This window comes from Nipponia nippon, unplaced genomic scaffold, assembly GCF_047370975.1.
Source record: "Nipponia nippon isolate SJK-2023a ecotype South Korea unplaced genomic scaffold, ASM4737097v1 scaffold_1, whole genome shotgun sequence".
Classification (NCBI taxonomy): domain Eukaryota; kingdom Metazoa; phylum Chordata; class Aves; order Pelecaniformes; family Threskiornithidae; genus Nipponia; species Nipponia nippon.
In genome coordinates this window covers 132,018,466-132,040,802 of record NW_028262290.1, presented here as the reverse complement: position 1 = coordinate 132,040,802, position 22,337 = coordinate 132,018,466, and positions in this window count along the sequence as shown.

Genomic DNA, 22,337 nt, shown 5'->3' with positions numbered 1-22,337 from the left:
GCGCCGGGCAGCAGCCGGCCCCGCCGCGGGGGAAGCCGAGGCGGAGCCCGGGGCGCTGGGGAGGGTCGTGCCCCGAGGGGAGATGCTGCCCGCGGGGCTGCGGGAGCGCCCGCTCTCGAAACGGCCCTGCGACCGCCGGCGAGAGCTGGCGGGCGGAACAAAACGGGCAGCGGCCGCGCCTGGGGTGGGTTTGAGGGAGCCGGCAGCAGACGCCTGTGTTTCACCGCTGTCCGAAAACAGCCCCCCTCCTCCCCCGTCCCCCCGGCTGCCATCGCTTAGGAACGGGAACCGAGGTGGCGGCGGGCTGACTAACGAGGCTACAAGGCGAAATAAAGTCCGTAACTTCCCCAGCCCTAACAAAGAGAGGGTTACACCGGCTGACAGCTCCGCAAGGGATGCTTCCAGGCACGTAACGGGAGTGCCTCACCACTGAACGCTTCTTAATTTTTATCAGGCATGTCTTTGTCATCATTTAGACACTGGGTTCTTAGCCTTCCCAAAGCGGAGCAATTGCGGGCAAGCCTCATCCCACTGCACTCTCAGGCCTTTCTCAGTTACAAGTACTTTTCTCTTCTTTCTTTCTTTTTTTTTTTTTTTTTTTTTTGCAGTTTTTTTCTACTGACTTCATCCTCAGATTGCTCTGAAGAATCAACTTCAAATAAAACTGAATACTGCATAATTAGCTACTTTTTGTTTTAATTAAAGTTCAGTTTACATTTGTTGTTAAGACCAGAGCTTCTTTGCAAGTATGCTTTGAGGATTAAGTTTTAATCCTCAGAAGCACATGCTTTTGGTAATCTTCAAGATTAATAAAGATTAAATTAATCAGTAATCTAATTGCTGTGTGGCGAAACCGAGGCAAGGAGGTTGTGATTTGGTCAGTGTCAAATACCATGTAATGACAGAGCCCAGTTTAGCTCCACCAACACTTACTCTCACAAAGCATTGTCCCAGGCAATTACTCATTTAACAGCCATGCTCTTCTTCTATGCCTTACCAGTTCTAATTTCCTAAGTGGCTCCATACACGTAGGTAATATGTGTTCACACAGAAGTTTATTGACTTCCCTGGAGCCCTGAACCTGAGGAAATGGCAGGTTCAATGCACTTCTTCAAGATTTCCTGGCTATCCTGCTTATGTACATCAGTATCTTTCTGTCTGAGCTGTACCTAGACTTGTGCTATTGTACCATTAATTTCCATAGGTGTCTAGTATATAATTTTAATTTATTGACAATAAAATGTATGCTTTATTTTCAAGGATCTTCTGTAACACAAATTATAATAAACAAAAACTGCTTTCAGAATAAGTGTCTTTCTTACTAAGCCATTTGTCTTCAGAATACTCCCACTGTGTTACGGTCTAAATTCATTCTGGCATCAGTTTCTATGACACTGGATAAAATAGGTCTGTTTTCCTGAAAAGAAAGATGATATTAGTTCCAACAAAGGTGTAAAGGAGCTTTGTTATTTTACTAAGATGAAGAGAGACAATTAAATGCCATAATCTTAGGAACAACCAAATGGAACTTTATGAGTGAGATAATAAATTTCTACCTTAGAAAGAATATACATCTGAATCATAGCCAGAATACTTAATGGTTTTGGTGGGGTTTTTTTGCTTGGTGGTGGTTGTTGTTTAAGCTCTTTAACCGAGTTTCTCTGCATTTCCACCACTATTTCTGCCAACAGCAGTGCAGGCATACAGAGTCCTCATCACAATGTCTTTCCTACCTGCTGCCTATACCTATTCCTGAGACCCTTCTGGTCTTTGTGACCCAACAGTTACACAAAACACCAAATCAATTCAGTTGGAAGAGAACCAAGCAGAAAAAAGCAAGTTTTTTAAGCACGATTCCATTCCCTGAGCTGGTTTACCACTCGGTCCTGCAGTTCTGAGTGGCATGGACCAAAGAACAAGCGATGGGAGCAAAGACACAGCCACGCAGGGGGACTTTGCTAGCCTGCATCCTCAGACCCAGTACAGGTACAGTGTCAGGAGGGAGACTGGGTACTGGTGTGGCTTGTGACACAGGTGAAATACTAAGTGACCCTGATAACTGCAAAAAGAGATGTACTGAGATCAGACTGTCATTAGCTATTAATTTTACTGTTATTGATGTGTTATGACTCTAATGATTAGTAAAAGTAATGAATCATCCACAAACAAAAGGCACACAAATTCTTCACACACAGCATATGACAGACATTAACAGTTCTGCAATGTCAGGTCACATTATCAAAAGAAATTAGTTTGACTTATTAAAATCTGTGGAAGTAATATAACTCCTAAATTATTTTAGTGTTTCAGGCATTCTTACCACATTAGCCTTAAATTTTCTAAATGCACGAAACCACATGCAATACATTTTCTTTTTACTGTGTTTATATTTCTGTGCATAGATGTGCACATCACTTACTGCCTTTTAGTCTTGTGTTTACAGCAGTTTTTTACCATTAGCAATCCATTTCAAATTGCCCTCTAAGAGGAGGGCTACAGAGAATCAGAGCTTTTGTTTCACTTCCTCAGTAGTCAGGGCTGCTCAGTGTTGTTTCAGAAACAGTATTTCCAGGAAGAAGTTTCCTTTGGATTTCATAAAACATTCTCATTGCTCAGGAACATAATCTGGGACCTACAGCTTCTGCCTGCTTTATTATTTTTGGTCTGTGCCTTTTCATTCTATGTTCTTATATTTAGATTGTGAACTACAATGGAGTTGTAAGCTTCTTTAAAAATAGAAATCCTTGATAAATAAATACTTAACAACTGTAATCTCTGCCATATATTGTTAAAGCTCAATTCAACACAGCGTCCATTTTTAAAAGATAGTACATCTGGACCTTGGGAAAAAAATAGCAGTTATTTCCAGTCATCTGATCTCATAGCAAATCCATAGCCTGTCAGACACCGAGAAGGGCACTGTTTAGGGAGAGAGACAGAACTCCAGAAGTGACATTTTGTTGGTCTTCTGTCCCAGTGCCAGCCTAGGCCAGGCTGGCTGTGGCCGTAACAACTGCAGACACGGCTAGGTGGAGGGTAGCACCGCCGTGGAGCAGCCCTCACTGCAGAATTAAAAGCGGTCTGTAGTCTTAATGAGAAATTCAGCTAACATTTTCAAAGATGCCCAGAACTCACATTGATCTCCTACAGAGCCTTCGATAACTCCGCTAATTGGGACCACAAGGAAGCGTCGAGTCGTTCTTCACGTCAGCAGAGTTCCAAGAGCTTTGTTTCAAATGCAGAGGGCTCTGGAGGCTCCTGGTCTGACATCCTCCATGAAAACAGTTTCAGGAACCAAAGCATGTAAAAAGTCAGGGGAAAAAAAGTAAGAAAATCACGCTGACCTAGGAACAAAAAGATATTCTGAAATTTCCTTTCAAATAGAAATAAGAAGTCAACACTTTCTGCAAAAACACAAATTCTGCAACTTTTATTTTGGGAGCTCTGAAGCAACTGATAAATAAAATAGATTGACAGTGTCAGATGTTTAGTTTTGATTTATGGTTTTCCTCTTAATATTCCAGTTTCAACCACAAATAGAATATTTTTATAGCTTTCTCTTGCAAACATAAATGAAACTGATATCTTCCTACAAAAATAAGTTACTTTTTATCAAATCAATGTTTTGACAGAAAATTGCTCTAGCAGAAAGCTCTTTACCAGATCTTCCAGGAAAGTGAAAAATCACTAACATCTGTTTGACTCTGAAACACTGAAGCTCTCACGGTCTCAGATTTCTCATATTATCACAAAACACTTTAAAGGAAAATGTTCAAGAAAGAAGGCCTCTATAAACATTTTGTTGGTCAATTCATTGAATAAAGTCCTTTCAATAGAACTTCAGATTTAAAAAAAAAAATTATACATTGGCATAGAACTATAAAAAAACAAATTTCCTTTACTTCATCATTTATTATAAGATTTATTCTAAATAAAGATAGCTTTTCTCTTATGCTTTTTACTGACCTGGAGTTCTCGTGGCAACCTGGAGTTCTCCTCAGGTCTCCTTACTCAGTTTTTCTTAGCAAAACTTACACACAAGCACAACGCTACTATGCCTTGATTTGCTAACATTGCAAAGAAATATTTATTACAAAACCACTACATTAGAATTAAAAACAAAATAGTTCATTTATTCTACTATTCAAAGGCTTTCCAAAAGTTTAAATTCACATAACTCAAACTTAAAACCAAGTTTGACTTGCTGTTGAAGGGCAGTTCTCTAAACAATATGCTCCATATGACTATTTTGCACTAAGGGATGATGCTTACAACACTAGAAAATAAAATGTAATAGCTCCTGATTTTTATTAAATTTTAAGGAGAAGCTACTATGAGAATTTGATAACAGAAAAAGCTTTTTCTTACTGTACCACTAATGTAAGGCAAAATTTAAAAAACAGAGCAATCAAATCATAATAAACATAAATAATGCATAAACAATCCTTACTGCATAATAGCTAGGAAATCCATTACTACTTCTTCCTCACACTTTAAAAGCAAAGGTTAAAAGCATATATGTAGGTTTGTAAGCACAGCAGTTCACAAGATTAATTGTTTGAGTGGAAAAACATAAGCATTGCATCAAAGCCCATCTAGTCCAGAATCCTAGAAACAAGCCCTCGAGGTAAGGGAGGGGAAGAGGAGAACTACGTGGAGATTGCTCTCATGAGAAGTACAACCAAACACACAGCATCGTGACAGAATGGAGACCAGGAAAGGTTGTGTTTGGGAGGGGGAAGCTGGAAGAAGGTGACAAGGATCCACCGCAGCCCCTCCTGTGAGTCCTGCAGGACATTCTCCCTGCAGTGCTGCAGTCCTCCCTGCTCAGCGAAGTACTAAAAGAAATGGTGCTAATCACCATGCCTTTTATGCACCATCCCTGCGTTGGTATTAGCAGCTCCATTAAAGTATCACAGCTATTTTAATTATCACAGCTGAGCTGGATTTCCTCTACCTAACCACAAATGTTTGTGGTGCCTGACTGGGGGCTCCTCCTCGCTGTATAAACAAGGAGGAGCAGGGAGGGCTGGTGGGGATGCTGTGAAAGTAAAGGGGAGAAAGATGAGGAAAAAATTATGTAGGCAATACAAGGATTTTTACATTTTCATGGTTCTTCAGATGCTCGCTAATTGTTATTCCTACAGAAAATTCCTCTCCCAGCCCACATGTGCCTGGGCATGTTGACAGTATTTTGAGTGTATGTATTTATTGTCTTGCTGCTGGACTATGGAAAATGAACAGCTCTGTTTACAAGGGCTGTCCGACACCCTGACCAGCCCAAGAGCTGCGTAGTCGTTTCAGGAGATGCTTACAGTCATGAGCTGTCTCCCAGTGAGCAAACCAACCCATGTCCCACCCTGCCTCCCAAGGGACGCAGGGGCTCCCCCACGAGAAGCCCTGTCCTGCTGGGGCAGCGGCCGGGGCCGGGGCAGAGCCGCTCAGCGGCCCGGGCGGTGCTCGGTGCCTACGAGGCTGGCCCAGTTGCGCTCACCGCTTCCTCCCTCAGCATGTGGTTAGCTGATGAAGAGGGTGCGGTTGGGCTCGGAGCTACCAGCTGACATTTCATTACTGCTTGCTCTTGGGTCATGCTTGTCAGCTTTTCCTTTGAGTCACAAGAGCTAGAAGCACACGCACACGCTTTTATAATGGAAGCCCTCCCTTCTGATGTGCTCCCGTTAGCCCCAAACCCAGGGTGCTAGATCCAAGTATACAAAGCGCATGTGTCTTCTGCTAGCCCAGAGAAACAGCTTGATGTCCTCCTTGGACACTGATATCCAGCCTGTGTTAGTAAGCCCTTAGCACATGTACTGTGCTTGACTGCACACCGAACCGGTGGAAGCAGCCCTGAAAATCAGCATCAGTGTGTCTGTACAGCAACATCATTTTGGTCTGACCCAATTCAGCTGCCATGGCCCCATCCTACTCCCAGCTCCAGCTCTTCCAGGGTACAAGAACCAGCACTGGTCTGAAGACTCCACATTTCAAGCACTTCCCCTGGGGAAAGTTAAGGTTTCAACTACATGACTAAGTTTCATAATCCTGAGAGAGGATAATGTTTATTTTAAAGCAGATAGGGTGACAAATTACAGGGCTAAGCTGCAAGGGAGACAGAAGTCCTGCTCTAACTGTACCGATAGCACTGCAACGGGAACAGACCCCTGGAAGAACATGTGGAATTCCCATCAGCTCTTTTTTTTAAGAACAGGTTAGGTATATTTCACCCTGCTTTAAGACAGATACAGAGAACTAAGTGATACCCCTTCATGATTATCTTCTGGTCTTCTGGGCTTTTATCAGCCGTGCTTACTCTCTCCTCTCAAGGCAATGGGTTACAGACTGAATACTTTAAGACTTAAGTGAAACTCGGAGTGCTAAATTACAGTGTTGTTACATGCTTTTAGAATAAGTATGGGAACACTGTTAATGGGAACGTAAGTATTCTTAAATAGCAATATAACAAAAATGTAACCATGTAACAAAAAACTCACATATTTGAAGAAAAATCGAAAGCAAACATGCAGTAGGTAACTACCTTTGTTACCTTTTCTGATAGATTATAGCTAAGTTTGTCTCCTGATTTTATAGTTGATAGCTGTATCTTCCCAGTTCTTAAAATGTTACTGTGGGGTTTTTTACAGTTTATTTTCATTATTAACTTTGATAATAAAACACCCTAAATTTCCTGAGGACAAAGACATGCTTTTTTCCCGTTTCTATACTACCTTGACGGATCCCAAATGAGATAACTTATAAACAAGTGCATTCTTTGCACCCCTCTTATTGCCCCCTTTATTTTAATAGAATTTTATGGGGCTTTTCTCATATTTTATCTGAGATGATTTTGCTTACACAGAACAGCCAGACAGATGTCTGGTCTTGCTCTGTCAAGAGCATCAGCTGCTTTGTTTTGATTAAATATTTTGTTTTCCTGCCAGCAGAGAGCCTTTCCACTTGGTCAAGGACAAAATTCCAACCAACGTTTTTTTAAGAATGTGAACAATGAAAAAAATCTTGCCAATAAGACTTGCTTTCCTTTTAATGTGGGAGGTCACAAATTTGGTCTAATCATTTGGCCTTTTTCCCTAGAATTTATAATGTTGATTGCAGGGATTTGCTTCAGTCTCAAAGACTGGACTGAGGAGGAGAAGCAGACTCTTAAGTTAATCACACCATTAGTGCTCTGCTTTCTTGCTGTCTACTTCCCCAAAGCTTGACATTTTAAAGAAGAAAAGCTTATTATTCATAGGGCTATTATCTAGACAAAAGAGAACATTCAAATTATGGACTTATTATTTGATATAGCTGCACCCTGTTGATTTTTAGAATGTCACATTTCAGCTCAGCAGCTTTGTTGCTTCACTTGGCTCAGCTTGTGCTCTATTTTATCTGATGACATGTTACATATTATCATTCTGTCATGAAGAACACAGGCGTAGCACTGGCTGAAATTAAAAAGGGACAACACACACTAGATACGTATCACGTATTCGATCAAAACTGTTGGGACTTCCAAGGTGGGAAAAGGTGTCTGATATTTTTTTTCTAAGCCACAACTTCATGATCTTGCCTGAGAAACTCAGATCAGCTATTTAACAATAGCTAAACATATTTTCAACACGTTTCTCAAACTCTTTTGTAGATGTGCATGTTGCGGCCTTGCAGCCCTTGTGCATGTAAAACTGCAAGTGACTGACTTGTCTCTTGCCTTTTCTAGGGATTTGTTCTCTGTTTGAGAGATTAAAATTATATCTAGTAATAATATAGGGTTGTGGATTTACTCACCACTCAGTAACCATCGCTCATAACTCAGGCAGCTATGAACCTTAAAACAGACCAGACGCCCAGCAGCTCAGGTGCTGACGGTGCGGAGAGATTCGTTCTTGGTAAAAATTAAGTACGAGGATTTGAGTTTTCCTTTGGAGAAGTTACTTCTAAAGAGGATTGGGGTGGGGTGGTGGTGGGAGTATAACAGAAAGGATGTGATGGCTTTGAGCAAGGGGTGTCATACACATGAAATTAAATATAGCTGGGGAAAAAAAAGCAGTTGGCAAACTGAGTATTGCACATGCAAGTCTGCCCATATAGATCTATATTTATGGCTACCTTCAGAGCCTATAGACACCACTGCCATGGACCACAGTCCCATGTGACCCGACTGGTGAGTGTGTTTTAATAGTCACCGTGTTTTTCAAAGCATTATAGAAACGAAAAGCTCTCTACAAACGCTGAGCATTGAGAGAACTATCTTGTTTTGACAGAGACAAAGTCTATTAGAGCAAAGCTTTTTTCCTGCCTTGGCACAGGCGGTCTCATCGCCAGTATCCCCAGCAGGATTCTCCACTGTCACGATGACATCTGCTGGCAGGGACAGGGCTGAACACAGATTTCTCTGTCCAAGCATTAACACTTCTAACATCAGCAGGGTTGTTCCAAATTCACACACGGAAAACTACTACGGTATTGAAATGTGTGGAAAGCAACATGACAATTGTTAGTGTTCCAGGTATTTTAAATTGCAACTCCCTCACATGGTAAAAAAGGATTAGAGGAAATGATTCAAACCTCATCTAATATGCGTAAATAAAAGTGGCCCAGCCAGATAATTTTAAATCATTGCACGAAAAGGAAATAAACTTGTTAAATATCTCTTGAAAGATACAAATAAGCATTAACTTTAGAAGAATATGTATTATCGTAGCACTCCAAAGATAGGCAAATCTGAAACATAGGTTTCTGGGGGAAAATAATGGAAGATTGGCAAGGAGGATTGTAAATGCGCTCAAGTGACTTGCAGCTGGGGTGTTGAAAAACACATATATCATACCAATTGTTGTTTGGCCTTGTGTGTTGGACAAGTAGAACATCAGTGTTTAGATAACGTAGGCCTGTGATAGACTTAGAGGCACCCTATTGAACATGCTTGAGATTCCTGCCTTGCCATGGGAAAGATCAAAGCACAGTGGTAAACTACGCCTGTGTGAATCCTTGATAAACAGGTGAAAACAGCCGGTTCGTTGATCCCCTAGCATGGACCGAGCTCCGCGGTGCCTGCGTTCCTGCTTGTGTGCCTCTGCCTGGCTGCTGCTTCAGGGATCCCCCGGTTGGCGGGGTAACGAAAATAAATTTAGTCTTTGCATTTCATCTGTGGTTTTGTGGTTGTTCCTGCGTCCTGCCTGTGCCGGCTCACACAGTTTGTTAAAACAAACAAGATATTAGAAATCAGTTATGCAAAACAGAATAAATTGAAAAGAAAATCTGTGCAATGCTTTATGTGTGAGGTTTTTAATTTTCTCCACAATAAAAATACCATATGTTTGCATGAAAAAATAGCGTATATTCTTGCTACATTTTCACTTCATATTTGCAAATGCAAATAGATCTTCACAATAACTGAAAAGAAGAACTGAGAATGAATATGTTTTCTGAAGCATCACATCTAACTTCTTTTGTTAGAAATGAGTTTCTGCAATTTGTTCAAATGAAACTGGAGTCACCAACCATTTGAGATGCTTTCTCAAAATAAAATTTTGCAGGGAAGTACACTTGTTTTCCTTTAAGCCCATTCATCACTGTTAGACTATGGCTGCACCTTGGCAGCCTCCTCCCGGCCCGAGGAGGTCCATTGCCTGCACGAGGGATGGCATGTGCCAAGTCTATCTATTGTCCTCTTGTTCACTCTATTCTGTTTCTTTTCAATGGAGAGGAGCGGAGAATAACGATGTGGGGCAAATGCTGTGTGCTAGCAGGTGATATCTGCAGGCTCAGTCTGTGTCTGGGATGGAGAGGGTGCATGTGGATTTTGGCTGTTGCTTCTGAGTAAGTTTATACAATAATTTCCCAGGAAAGAAGTGCACACATGAGGCCAGATTCTGCCATGAAACCAAATCAAACAAAACCAGTCCTGGTCAAATAAACTTGCAGCCTAACACTGCACAAACCCAGACTCACCAGAAAAACCTAACAAAAAGAGGCTTTAATATAACAAAAGAAGGCTGTTTGCCTCCTGGAGTCCCCCTTTCCTGCTCGTGCAGGAAGAGAAACAATAACAGGTACCTGCAGATGAGCAGGTGGTCTGAAATTAATGAATTCTTCAGAAAAATCACAATATACAAAGACAGGAAATTTTTCCACGTGAAGGAAATTCACTGGAATAATGGAGAGAGGTGAGGACAGAAGAATAACATGAAGGAATCATTGCAGTTGGCATCAACGGTGAGAGAAATGTGGTGGAAAGCAAGAGGAGAGGAAATGAGACGAGTGTGGGTATCACAAGGGGCTTTGACAGCAAGGCCCTGGATCTTGAACTTGGCAACAGGCAAAGACACAGTGAAGGATTCAAATTGCAAAAATAGCTCTTGCTACTGACAGCAATGGGAGATAATGCAGGACAAACTGGAAAGAAGCAACGTCTGTGGCTGGGAGGCCAACAAGGAAAAGCACCCTGTATGACACGTGCTGAGCAGTTGCTCAGTCTACGAACGCGTAGGAGGCCTGATGTGCCCTTTGTCAAACTTCCCGAGCACGCGTGTCCTGGATTTCAAGCTGTCTAGAAATCAGAAGAGCATTGGCAAAGTAATTTGGCAGCAGAGGACTGCTGCTAAAAGTAGCCATCTACTGCCCAAGGTATTAGGGCTGGCAGACTAGAAACGTGCTGCCAATGCTTGGCAGCTTAGAAATGTGCTGAAAGGTACTAGTCACACGGCTGAAAGAAAACCACCACACCCCCAGTAAATAACATACCTCTAATAAAAAGGAAAAAAAAAAAAAAGATGCTTCAAAAGGATTTTGCAAAAGGTTTCTTCAAACAACTCCATTTAGCCAACAATTAAGTTAAATCACACTTTTAGGAAACACCAGTGCCTTTTCTTTGAAGGACATCCTCCACATAGCTGGAGTAGTAGTAGTACATGCCACTATTTAACACCCCCACACATAAAATACTACCCTTGGGAGGATTACATGTATCAAAAAGGAGGAGACAGAAAAAAGTAAAGTCACAGATATGGCATAGAAAGAAGATGTGAAGGGAAGAACATGCTCCATTTTTTTTTGAAGGGGGAAAGCTGCTTATTAGCATTGCTATACTTGAAAAATACCTCTGACCTCGGTCTGAGCAGGTTTCTTCCCACATTCCAAGCCTCTAGCTTATCATCTTTTGTGTGCGTGCGATGAAATATCACGATGCTTCTGCTTTCTGCTGGGGCCCTGTCTGCACTTTCCAGACTATTAATTATGACTCCCCTAGTCCTTCATACATAACTGTACTTCTGTTTTCTTTACTATCAATGACAGAGGTAATGAATAGCCAGCTTAAATCCTATTACCTGTTACTTGCATATGAAAGATAAAGATATCTCTAAAACTGTGGAACTGTCCACATGTACAACTGTTAGGCTTGCCATCCTCCTGGTCTAGGAAGGCTGGATGTATTTAAATTCTCTCTGCAATCTCTCTCCTTCTGTCCCTGTCAGTTTGTGTCCACAGGGAGCTTCTGAAAGGTGATCTTCCTCTCCTGTGTCTTCTCGAAGGATTTGTAAGTGTTTTGACTCCTTTTGATCTTCAAGGTCTCAGACTGAAGTTTGTTTCTCCTTGGAGACTGCATGTAATGTCCCTGAATCCTGCTAGTTTCACTCATTATCTTTTCAATGTAGGCTTGTCTGTTCTTGTGTGGGAACAATTACATGTTCTTTGTTTGCTCTTCCCACAGCCTCAGGCTAGCAAGATGGAGATGGGACACTCACTCAGAATTCATCCTGTACATAAAGTGTTTTCCCTCGGTGATTCAGACATGTATCGTTCATCAAACTGTGGCATCTCAGTCACAAGAATTTTTTTACATCTCCTTATTTTTGTCAGTTACCCATTGTAAGCATCCCAAACCGCTGTCATTCATACTGCTTGGATCAAAGATCAGCCTAAACGTGACTCTGCACAAACAACATCATCAATAGACCCTGATTACTGATGTTGTATTATGCTCGTGTCGGCCTTAGAAAGTCCGCCTTAGTAATCTGTAAATACTTCATTGCATAACTTGAATGAAGATTAGAAACGTGAACGTTCTTACATTATCAGAATTTCTTATACAAATGTCTGTACAGAAACTTATTTTAAATTAAAAGAAGCAATACTTTTCTTTTCCCCTGAAAGATCCTGTTTACTTATCTACCATTTCAACACAGAGAATGCAAACTCCTGAGACAGATACAACTTCAATGGGAAGAACTGGAGTGCAACTCCCAGGCAGCTGCCTTGATTAGGGAACAGGATCAGCACAATCTAACCTAATGTAGACATAGTCTATCAGAAGTAATTTCTTGTGCCAAAGGTCAAACAACTTGCTCCGCCATACTTCAGGCACAGCAGTGTTGGTCTGGAAGCTGATGCTGAAGCCACTGGACATCATTATGCCCTCCCAGCACTCTCTTCATTCCCATTTAGAGTTTCCCTTCTTCTCAGGAGAACAGAAAAAAATAAGTCCTTGCAATCAGCAGTGACTGTTCTTAAGCTTGAACTTCCGCAGTGTTGGTTCTCTGCTTCACTTAGACCTGTGTAACTCAAGGCCTATGTCAATGAGACTAATGTTTTTAGACACTTGCAAGATCAAGCCAGAATGGACTGCATCTTGTAAGATTAAGACTATTTTGAGCAGCCCTTTCAACATTCTAGTCAGGCTTCTTGCTGGCCATGTAGGGCCTGCACCTCTCTAGTACGCTTCAGAGTTCCTGCATTGTGGGATATCGTGTTTCTTGGGCCCTTGAGATACAAAGCTTTATTTCTCCTTTTACAATCTCATACATTTCAATGATGTAGCTAGTTCATCCAGCCAGACTCTCATCTGCTTCGTAAGGTAGAGAGCTGCAAGAATCACTTACATGGCACGAGCAGCTGCTTGACAGCATACTTCAGCACTACACAGGACAGGAAAAAAACCATATCCATCTAAAGAAAAACTCAGGACAATTTTAGATAGATAGAATGCAATTGTTCCACTGAAATTCATCCAAAAAGACACAAGCTGGACTTGCTGTTTTACTAAGTGGTTACAGCTCTGCTGACGTCAGTGCATTTGCAGCTGTTCACAACATGAATTTGGCGTTGGATCTAACAATCTTATTGTTTGCAGGGGGGGAGAGAGAAGGGTTGTTTGTTTCAGATAAAAGTGGGTCGGTGATTGTGTCGTAGCCCTGCTCACTGTCCAGTGGAAACCAGTAAAGCCCCTATTATATCCCAGTTGCACGTGTATTATTGGGGAAATATCGACACGTTGCCATGACTGAAGAAGTGAGATATCGTAGGTCGGTGTGTAACAGGCGCTGTCTGACCTTTATCTACTGATAAAGACTTTTATTAATTTGTTTGAATTTCGGATTATTTTCTAAAGGGATAATACAATATGCTATTGAAAGCAACCATACTATTCCCAGCATCCCTGCAACACGTGCTCACTAACCACCATCTGGGCTTGGATCCAGATAGATCCACTGCATCCTGTTAACCTCCTATCTAGTGCATCTTTCAACCCTCTCTTGGTCACCTCCTCTGTCACCCCCCAGGGGTTCAGCTGTCTGTGCCAAGGATCCAACCCGATACAGCCTAGCTGCATAACCTCGGCTCATGCTTCTGAGAGAATTGCTAGGTTGTGACCAAAAGCTGTGAGAAAGTCCAGGCAAAATAAAGGAAGGGAAAATTACAGAGGTAGGATTGTTGAGTTGGGGTAGTTAAGAGCTCCAAGAGGATCCAAGAGGAAGAACGCTAAAAAGGAAAGGCATAAAATATTATAGGTAGGGAAATAGGGAGATACCACTGTCACTGGAGGACTCAGTGAAGACGGCAATCCAGCAACCCCCATGATCTGCTCCAAAAAGCCGTTACAATCAACTGCAGAACAACTTCCTTTAATCATCGTTTCTTTCAAAACCAGCTTCTTCCTACCCACAAAACAAATAGCAGTCAAATGAACATGACAAATACACCAGTGTCATTCCCAGATGATTCCTCAAAGCTAGTTACTCCCAATAGCACACACGTTACTAACACCAAGGATCACTCCTCCTTCAGCAGTCATTCAGAGTCCAGGCTGCTCGCAGGCTCTCAAGGTCTCCCACCTCGGTGCTACAAAAAAACTCCAAAAAACTCAGCCTGGTGGGTGATGGGGGAGAGAAGAGTTAGAGGGGCTAGGTATTTTATTTTCTTCAAGTAAATGCCAAAATGTCAGAGCTTGTCTGTGTAGTCCCTTTACTTTGCTAACTAACCAGTGTTTGCTGGGGTCCCTTCTACAGCCCTTATTATTCACCCTAGGTCCTGTCAATTCTCTGGAGAGCGGGTGAAGTTTGGCTTATCATTTACTCTTGTGCTAGCTCGATATGGCACACGCATGCTATGCTGGGAATGAAGAGCGCAACAGGACCTATTCTAGTAGTAGGATGGAACAGCAGCAATAACAGGGAAGTATTGCAGCTAAGCAGGGGGCCCGCTGGCTGGACATACAGATTCCATATTCCCTGAATTTCATGCATCGGGTCAAGCAAAATGATTTTGCTCCTCCTAAATAAGCCATACCATTTGTTTATAATTTGTGAGACTCTCTAACTCGGCACCTGCAACGAGCAGGCTCTAACATATACTTACCTCTTCTCAAACCTTTCTCTCCTTGCATTAGTTCTTCCATACCTCTCAGAGCGGGAGAACTGAAAACTAGAGCCAAGGGGTTGAGAAACACAGCCAGCATTAAGCCCATGTATGACTGGAAATTTGTGAAAATCTATTCTATAATAGTATTTTCATAATACAGAAAGGCACACAGAAAAAAACAATCCACACAAGTTTGCAAGTGCTGCTCACCCACCAAAATCCATAGTGAGTTCTCCATCCACCCTGAGGTTCCCATGACAATTAACCTTCAGAAAGTATCTTACATTCAGACATTCAAACAAGTGTTTTAACGAGGAGTAAAAGTTTTACGAGTCTTAAATGATCACAGGCTCATACTTCTTTTCTTAACATAACCCAGAAAAAACTATCACTGAAATGGCATTTTAACCTTCCTGTGATGTTATTCTAACTTTTAACATCAACAACTCAATATTAATTCTTACTGTCATAAAAAACCCAGATTGCTTCTAAGGCCATTGGGCAATTATGTGAGTAACATAATACTGTTTTAATTGGATATTTTAGCTGGATATACATGACTTTGTTCCAAAGGAGGTGCCTCAACTGCATGTCTCTTGAGGATGACTCACACATTGTTTCCTTGAAGGCATCCCATTCCAGGCAGCATTTGGAATGGAAAAATATGATTTGTTTAAAAATGTATATATAGAACTATCACCACGTGTATTGGCAGGGCACAGAGGCTGTGAGTTCCTTTAAATAGTGACAGAATCCAACATCACTATGAAGAGAGTTCTGCTATTTCCTAGTGTGCTGCTACAAAAAATTTAAAATTGTGCCCCCCTAAGGGTTTTCCCTACATGAGGGCAATCCTTTCTTCTCCTTTTTTTGGCCTTCGAACAAGAAGCAATTCATTGGCTTATTCAAGTAGAAGGGTCTCAGGAATATCCCTTGTTCACCCTGGGAAATTGGTAAAAAGCTGTAAATCAGAACTGCTGATACCAACTTTTTCTGTTGATGAAATCCAACATTTGTGAGCCTTCATTGGTAGGTGAGATGGCATAAACTTCGCTCAGCTGTTATTCTTATGCTCCTGTTCTGTACCTCAGTTTAGCTGTGGGTAAAGCTCACAGAGACAAAGGTAATTCAGATAAATGCAGTCCCTGGCTTCACTATTCCTATGTTGTCCTATATGTTCCTACTTTAAAAAAAAAAAAAGAAATTTAAAGCTACTAAGTTACAAATTCATGTTGAAAATAGTCACATTCAAAGAGTTCAAATACGGATTTTTACTGGAAGGTCAGACAATGTTATTATTTGACTGAAAATAAATCTCTGAACTGATGAAACCTTAGTTGTGGAGAGACTGACGCTCTCCGTAACACAAGGCGGAAGTTTTACCCATTGATTTGGACTTTTACACAAACAGCTCTGCTACTCCCTGATCCTGTTTCCAGTTCGGAGGCTAACCTACTGTGAGCTTAAACAAGTTCAGACACTTAAACGCATACTGCCTGAATTCCCCTACTTAGCAAGTGGATTTATTAACACTGAGAGCCATCCCCAACGGGAGCTATTTAGATGTACATAATCCTTTTTCTGCTAGGTTTCTCCCAAGAAAAGACTAGTTCTCAAGAGGAGACGATGGCCCTTGGGGGGCCTCTGATTGCTAGAATGTGCAGAAGGGCAGAAAGCGCTAGAAGAAGACAGGCAATATCCTATTTCATGTGGTCACTTTAAGGTTATGGTATTTCAAACTCACTAAAAAGAACACGTTTAAGTCTTCACCAAGTTGATGCCCAGTAACTTTAAGCAATAAAATCAAGAAGGGTACTTTTTTTAGGCAATTCATTCCCCTTTGGACTTCATTTTTTTTAATCCTATGTTATTATGACCTTGCTACAAAATCTCCCTTGCTAGGGCTGCTTGCTTTTCCCTCTCACGGGCAAGGAAGCCTAGGGCTTCTGCAGTATCCAGAAACTCGGCAGTAGGTTCAGGCTCCGCTGCCCCAGGTCCTGGCAAACTCCCACAGGTCAGCTCTGGAGGGCAGCAACCTGTGCTACCGGCAGACGATGAAGCCAATCCCAAATCCTTATACTTCAGAGACAGGCTTGCTATGTTCAGCTGCTCTACTGCTATGTTGTTACAACCTGTGCTATAGCAGCTACTGAACTGGCTTGAAGATGTATCAAATATTATTTTTTCCTTGAGGAAGGGGCAGAGAGGTGGGTTGGATTAGAAGTATTGTAGGCAGCCTAAATATTTATCCTTCTTCAAAGCAGAAAAGCTAAATAAAGGAAAAGGTCTGGAATTAGTTCCAAACATTACCAAAACCCAGGAGATGCATTCAGCCTCCGGCAGATGTTAATGACTTTGTGCAACGCCTCCTACCGGGAGAATTAACTTCATCCCACCCACTGGCTGGGGTCAGCCAAACAGGCATCCAGGGAGTCCTCTGCTTTCCTTGTCTTGTTTGCTTTATCTGATCCCGAAAGGAGATTGTTTTCAGAGTATTTACATGTGTTTGTCACAGTTGCCTCCTTTGGCTGGCTCTGGCAATAAATCATTCCATAATAAGCTAAAACGGAAGTGCCAACGTGAAAAAGGACCGCTGCCTGACAAAAGGCACGTACCAACCTGGGCTGCCAGGACAAAGCTGCACTCGCTCCTCAACCCATCACGTCCCAAGCCTCACCACTGAAATACAGATGAGTTATATTACAACAACAGTGCAATTAAATAGCATGAAATTCAGCTTGGGAGAATGCAGGAGGTACACTTTCAAAACCAAATACATTAGGTGTCTCGCTGGAAGAACCTCCCTCATCCAAACCATCGGGGCCCTGCGTGCACAGGCAGGCTGCGGTGCCCTGACCCCCGCCGGCTGCCCAGGGGCCGGAGCTCCTTGTCACCTTGCCTCCTCTGATGACCGCTGGACCATCGGCCTGTCCTGTCACCACCCCGGCCCTGTTCAGATGTGGGAGATGGCACCCTGCCCCCGAGGGCACTGCCAGCCTGGGCTGGGGTCTCCTTGGCAGCCGGCTCCCTCCTGGGGCAGCCCTGCTCTTCCTGCTCCCCGGCACAAATGTGCTGCTTTCAGACAAGCATTACTGAACAAGCAGGAAAAATTAAACAGTTACACACAGCAGTTACATGGTGTGAAAAAGAATCACTTTGCCAGTTAGGGCTTCACTTATAAATTATTTTGTGGTCCGGGTTTTCAAAGGGGACCTTAATCTTTAATGCAAAAAGGAAGAAAAAAAAAACCAACTTCCTTACATCACGAATAAGCAAATAAAATATAAATCTGTTTTAGTCTCTTTTCGCTCTGCCTTTAAAGCTGTAATGCAACTGACGCATCTATCAGAACAGAAAATCTGGGATGCCAGGGGATGTAAGCCACAGCTCACAGCATGGTAAGAAAACCAGTCTCCCCTCCATTAGCACTGAGGGCACAAGTCTAAAACATGAGAGGGAAAAAAAAAAAAAGGGAACAATTCCATTAAGAAAAAAGAAATATAGCCATGTGAAAATGGTACTTGGACTCCAGAAACAAGCAGCGAGAAAGCTTTAATTCAAGACACTAAACAACTCTCCAAGCCAAGAAATCAGGACCTCTAGCAAACTGTACAGAAGGAAGTATCCTGGAAATACTTCAAACACAAGGAAACGGTTCAGACCAAATTCCCCTCATGCTCTGGCACAGCTTGGAGGGACTGACAAAAGGTGGGATAAGACATCCTTGCTCAGAAGAGGCTGCCAGCACCCAGTAAGAGCATGCTTCTAAGAATACCAGCAACAGTTAAAAATGTGCCAGTCAAAACCAGAATATTGATTTCAGGAAGTCTCAAGTTCTCCCCCTACTCTTGGGAGTACAAGGAAATAAACATTTGATCTCCTTAATGCATACAGTAAGGCACTCTGGCTCATGTGGCGATAAGCCCATTTTCTCCTTGAGGTTTACGCCTCCTGTGAGCATCAATGCTATGACTTCTCCTGGCGCTCCTTCTGCCATAACACAGTCAAAATTCCTATATGTAGCTGTATGGCAAAAAAAGGACTGGTCTGGGACAAATGAAGAACAGCCTTGAGGTTGTTTTTAAAAAAAAATTTGCGACAGGTTAAGATGAAAAGAATCAGAAACATTACAATTTGGAATGTATTTTGCCACTTTGTTAGATAATATACCCAAGACCCATACGCAGTCCACTTCAAAAAGTCAAACCTGCTGGCAATCCCTGGTTTAATACTATCCCTAACTAAGCATCTATTTTCATCTTTGATGTCGTATTTCCACTAATCCAGTAGTGTCTGATCTGAGTGCTTGTCACTGACCTTTTTCCTCTCTGCTGTGACATGTTGGCTCGTATTTCTCTAATCCACTGAATATGAATTGATCACAAACTGAAGAGGAGAACAGGTTTTAAAAATGGTGTCTGTTAAAGATATAATTAGGGCCTCATCTGGGCAATCCTTCTTTCATACCGAATGGGCTAGCTCCTCTTCAGTCAATATACACCGAACAAAGCCTGTTACCGATCTCAAGTCACAGGTTTCTGTTTGATTTCATTGCTTCACCTGGGTTGTCGGCTCTACTCGCGAGAGCAGCACCACTTGCACCCGTCAGTCATCCACGCCGGCGTAAGCAGAGGGCACCCGACCTGCCATAAAAGCCGACCCAAGGCATTTGAGTCTTTCACTACAGTGCTGCCAGAAATAGGAATCTAACACCACTAAGTGTCACAATAGCGTTAAATCTTTCAGAAAGGATCACTGTGCTTTTGAAGGGAGGTGGCTTGGCGTGGGAAGGAGGGATTTCTCCTGATCTCTGTGGGAAGAGTGCAGGGCTCCCTTGGGAGCCTTCCTTTCACAGCAAAAGCTGCACTGCAAGTTAGCATGAGATGTTCTCCATGTCCAGCATGACCCTCCCCTTCTCTCTCACATTCCTACTAGGACCCACAACTCTCTTCAGCTTCCTCATCTTCCCAAATACGCACACACTGCCCACAAAAGGCAGAGGCACTGCTGCCAAGAGGATGGGAAAGGAAGGAAGGGAGAGGCCTTGCGAGCAGTGTTGCTTCACCTGAGTGAAGAAGAGGCACGGGGAGATGGGTGAGTAGACCCAGGCTCAAGAGAACAAGACACAAAACTGGAATGACAGATGTATCCATATTGTGGCAGCAGTTTCCATACGGAGTCCATATCATTGCAACATAATGAGATATCACATACATTCAGATTCAGAACTTCTACATTTTGTCTCGCTTTGTGAGTTGGAAAAAACAAGACACAGGTGAACTGTTACCATTTATAGACAGTATATAACAAATTATTAATGCCAAGAGGAATTAATCTCATCCCAATACCAAAGTAACAGAAGAGCATTCCTCCTGCCCAAAGAAGCACATGCAGCCCTGAGAGAAAAGGATGCTGTAAATATTCTAATTTTCAGTTCCAGGCTAGCATAAAGAGCTGAACGTGACCGGCACCCTGCGTCATTCTAAATCTGCACCGCAGAGCCAGGCCTTGCTAATCTTCTACATTTCAGCATGGTACATTTATTACTTCAGCTTCTTGATGGAAACATCTCTACCACACTATGGATTAGAGATTATTGGATTAAGCAAACAATGTTCACTGAAACATTTCAGGATATCCAGTTGTCCTGCACCAGCCTGTTTAGCAGCATTAGTTGATCGCTCAAAATGTAATTTGATACACTTTCAGAACCACAATGGATATGATATTGTTAGTGCCAGGCCTATGGTTTCCCTCTCAAACTCAGAAATAAAATGAGCTTTAGAGAAGAGGATAATCCTTTTCTATTTTTAATTTTAACCTCAGTTTGTGAATTGAGGGATAAGATATCATTAAACTGTTAATGTTTGTAGAGTGCTTTGAGAATAACAATGTGTTTAGAAAAGACACAGCACATTATGATGCTTTGATTTGTATTACATCTGTTACAAACTGCCTATTCATTTAAATGATTTGAATTTAATTTCTCAAATTTCACAAGGAGCTGACTCGTCTTTCCAAATTTTGAATAAGAGATTTTTGTCCCTGAGATTACAGTGTTTGCTGCCATCCTTCCAAGATTCTGACATCTTGGACCTGACATCTAGGACCTCTATATGTTTGGGGTTTTTTTTCATCTTGACATGTTCCTCCAGTGTGGCTTTCTTTAATTACACATGGCAGTGCACGTACGCACACCTATGTACACACATACATAAATGATAGCTGGTTTTCATCGAAAAGGAATATAGAATCTTATCTCAGCTAAAATGAGGTTTAATCTTAAGAGTATTAAAATTTAAAGTAAATCTAGACCTTTCTTACATAGCATTCCAGCTCCTTGTTGGTGAGCCAACCGCTCCCACCTGCCTTGGTATCACGCTCTGCTCCCGGCTCACCATCCCTTTCAGAGCAGCTGGCCCTTGCTGCACCCTCACGAGCTGTTCATCTCATACTGCAGCCTGAAGTAGAGAAAACTTCATGAAAAAACCTGTCCTTGTGCTATGTTGCCCCTTATGGAGCAGAGAGTTCCCTGCATCACAGGTTACCCTCAGTCTGAAATCCCACTGAGGCTGCCCGCAGGATTTGGGTATGGCTGACCCCTCATTTGAGCCTGATCTGGATACGGACACCACGTTAGCTGCCTGCCTGTGTTAAAGGCACCTCCCTGGACATCTCCTCTAACGCTATGACTAATGCTATAGGACTATGCTACTAATGCTACTATGCTGTATGACTACGCTGTATACTAATGCTAATCATTAGGTCAAGTAACCCTGGCCGCCCCAGGGACAGAGCCATACAAAGGAAGGTAACACACAAGTGGTATCAGTGTACTGAAGTGCTCATCTGGTGTCTGTCACTGTAACAGGAGCCAGCGGTAAATTCTCTGCTTAAAAGCAGCTCCCAAGGGAAAGGAAGGGCGGGCCCTCGCTTTTAGCTTTCCTCACCATAGCTCTTATCAGCAAAGGAGCCGACCTTGGACTCAGCAAGCTGAACTCCTGAACTCAGCCGACTAAGCTGCCTGAACAGGGGAATGCACTCAGAGGCCCAACACAGCCATTTTTGTGTAGCCCACGCATAAAGTAGGCACCTTATGATTGCTTTCAACCTGAAATTAAAACTCTACAAGTAAATTCTTTACACTGTGAAATCTGAAATTGGCCAGATGTACATTCCCAGTTTTCTCAGGCTATTACTGTTGCAAGAGAGGTGTAGATTTCTCATTTTCACTGTTATATAGTAAAATCTGGAAAGCCAAGTGATAGCTGTGTCAGTCTGTTTATTTCAATGAAATAAAGGACAAATGCATTAAAATTCTTATGACTTCCATGTAGTAATAATTGTTAGATGGCAGAACCACATAACATCAAACAGAGCATAAAGTTCATCTTATTAAGGCTTACCGTAAGGTACGTGATATCAGGAACAAAACCGCTCATTCCTTTCATAGAATCATAGAATCGTTTAGGTTGGAAAAGACCTTTAAGATCATCAAGTCCAACCATTAACCTAGCACTGCCAAGTCCACCACTAAACCATGTCCCTAAGCACCACATCTACATGCCTTTCAAATACCTCCAGGGATGGGGACTCAACCACTTCCCTGGGCAGCCTGGTCCAGTGCCTGACTACCCTTTTGGTGAAGAAGTTTTTCCTAATATCCAACCTAAACTTCCTCTGGCGCAGCTTGAGGCTGT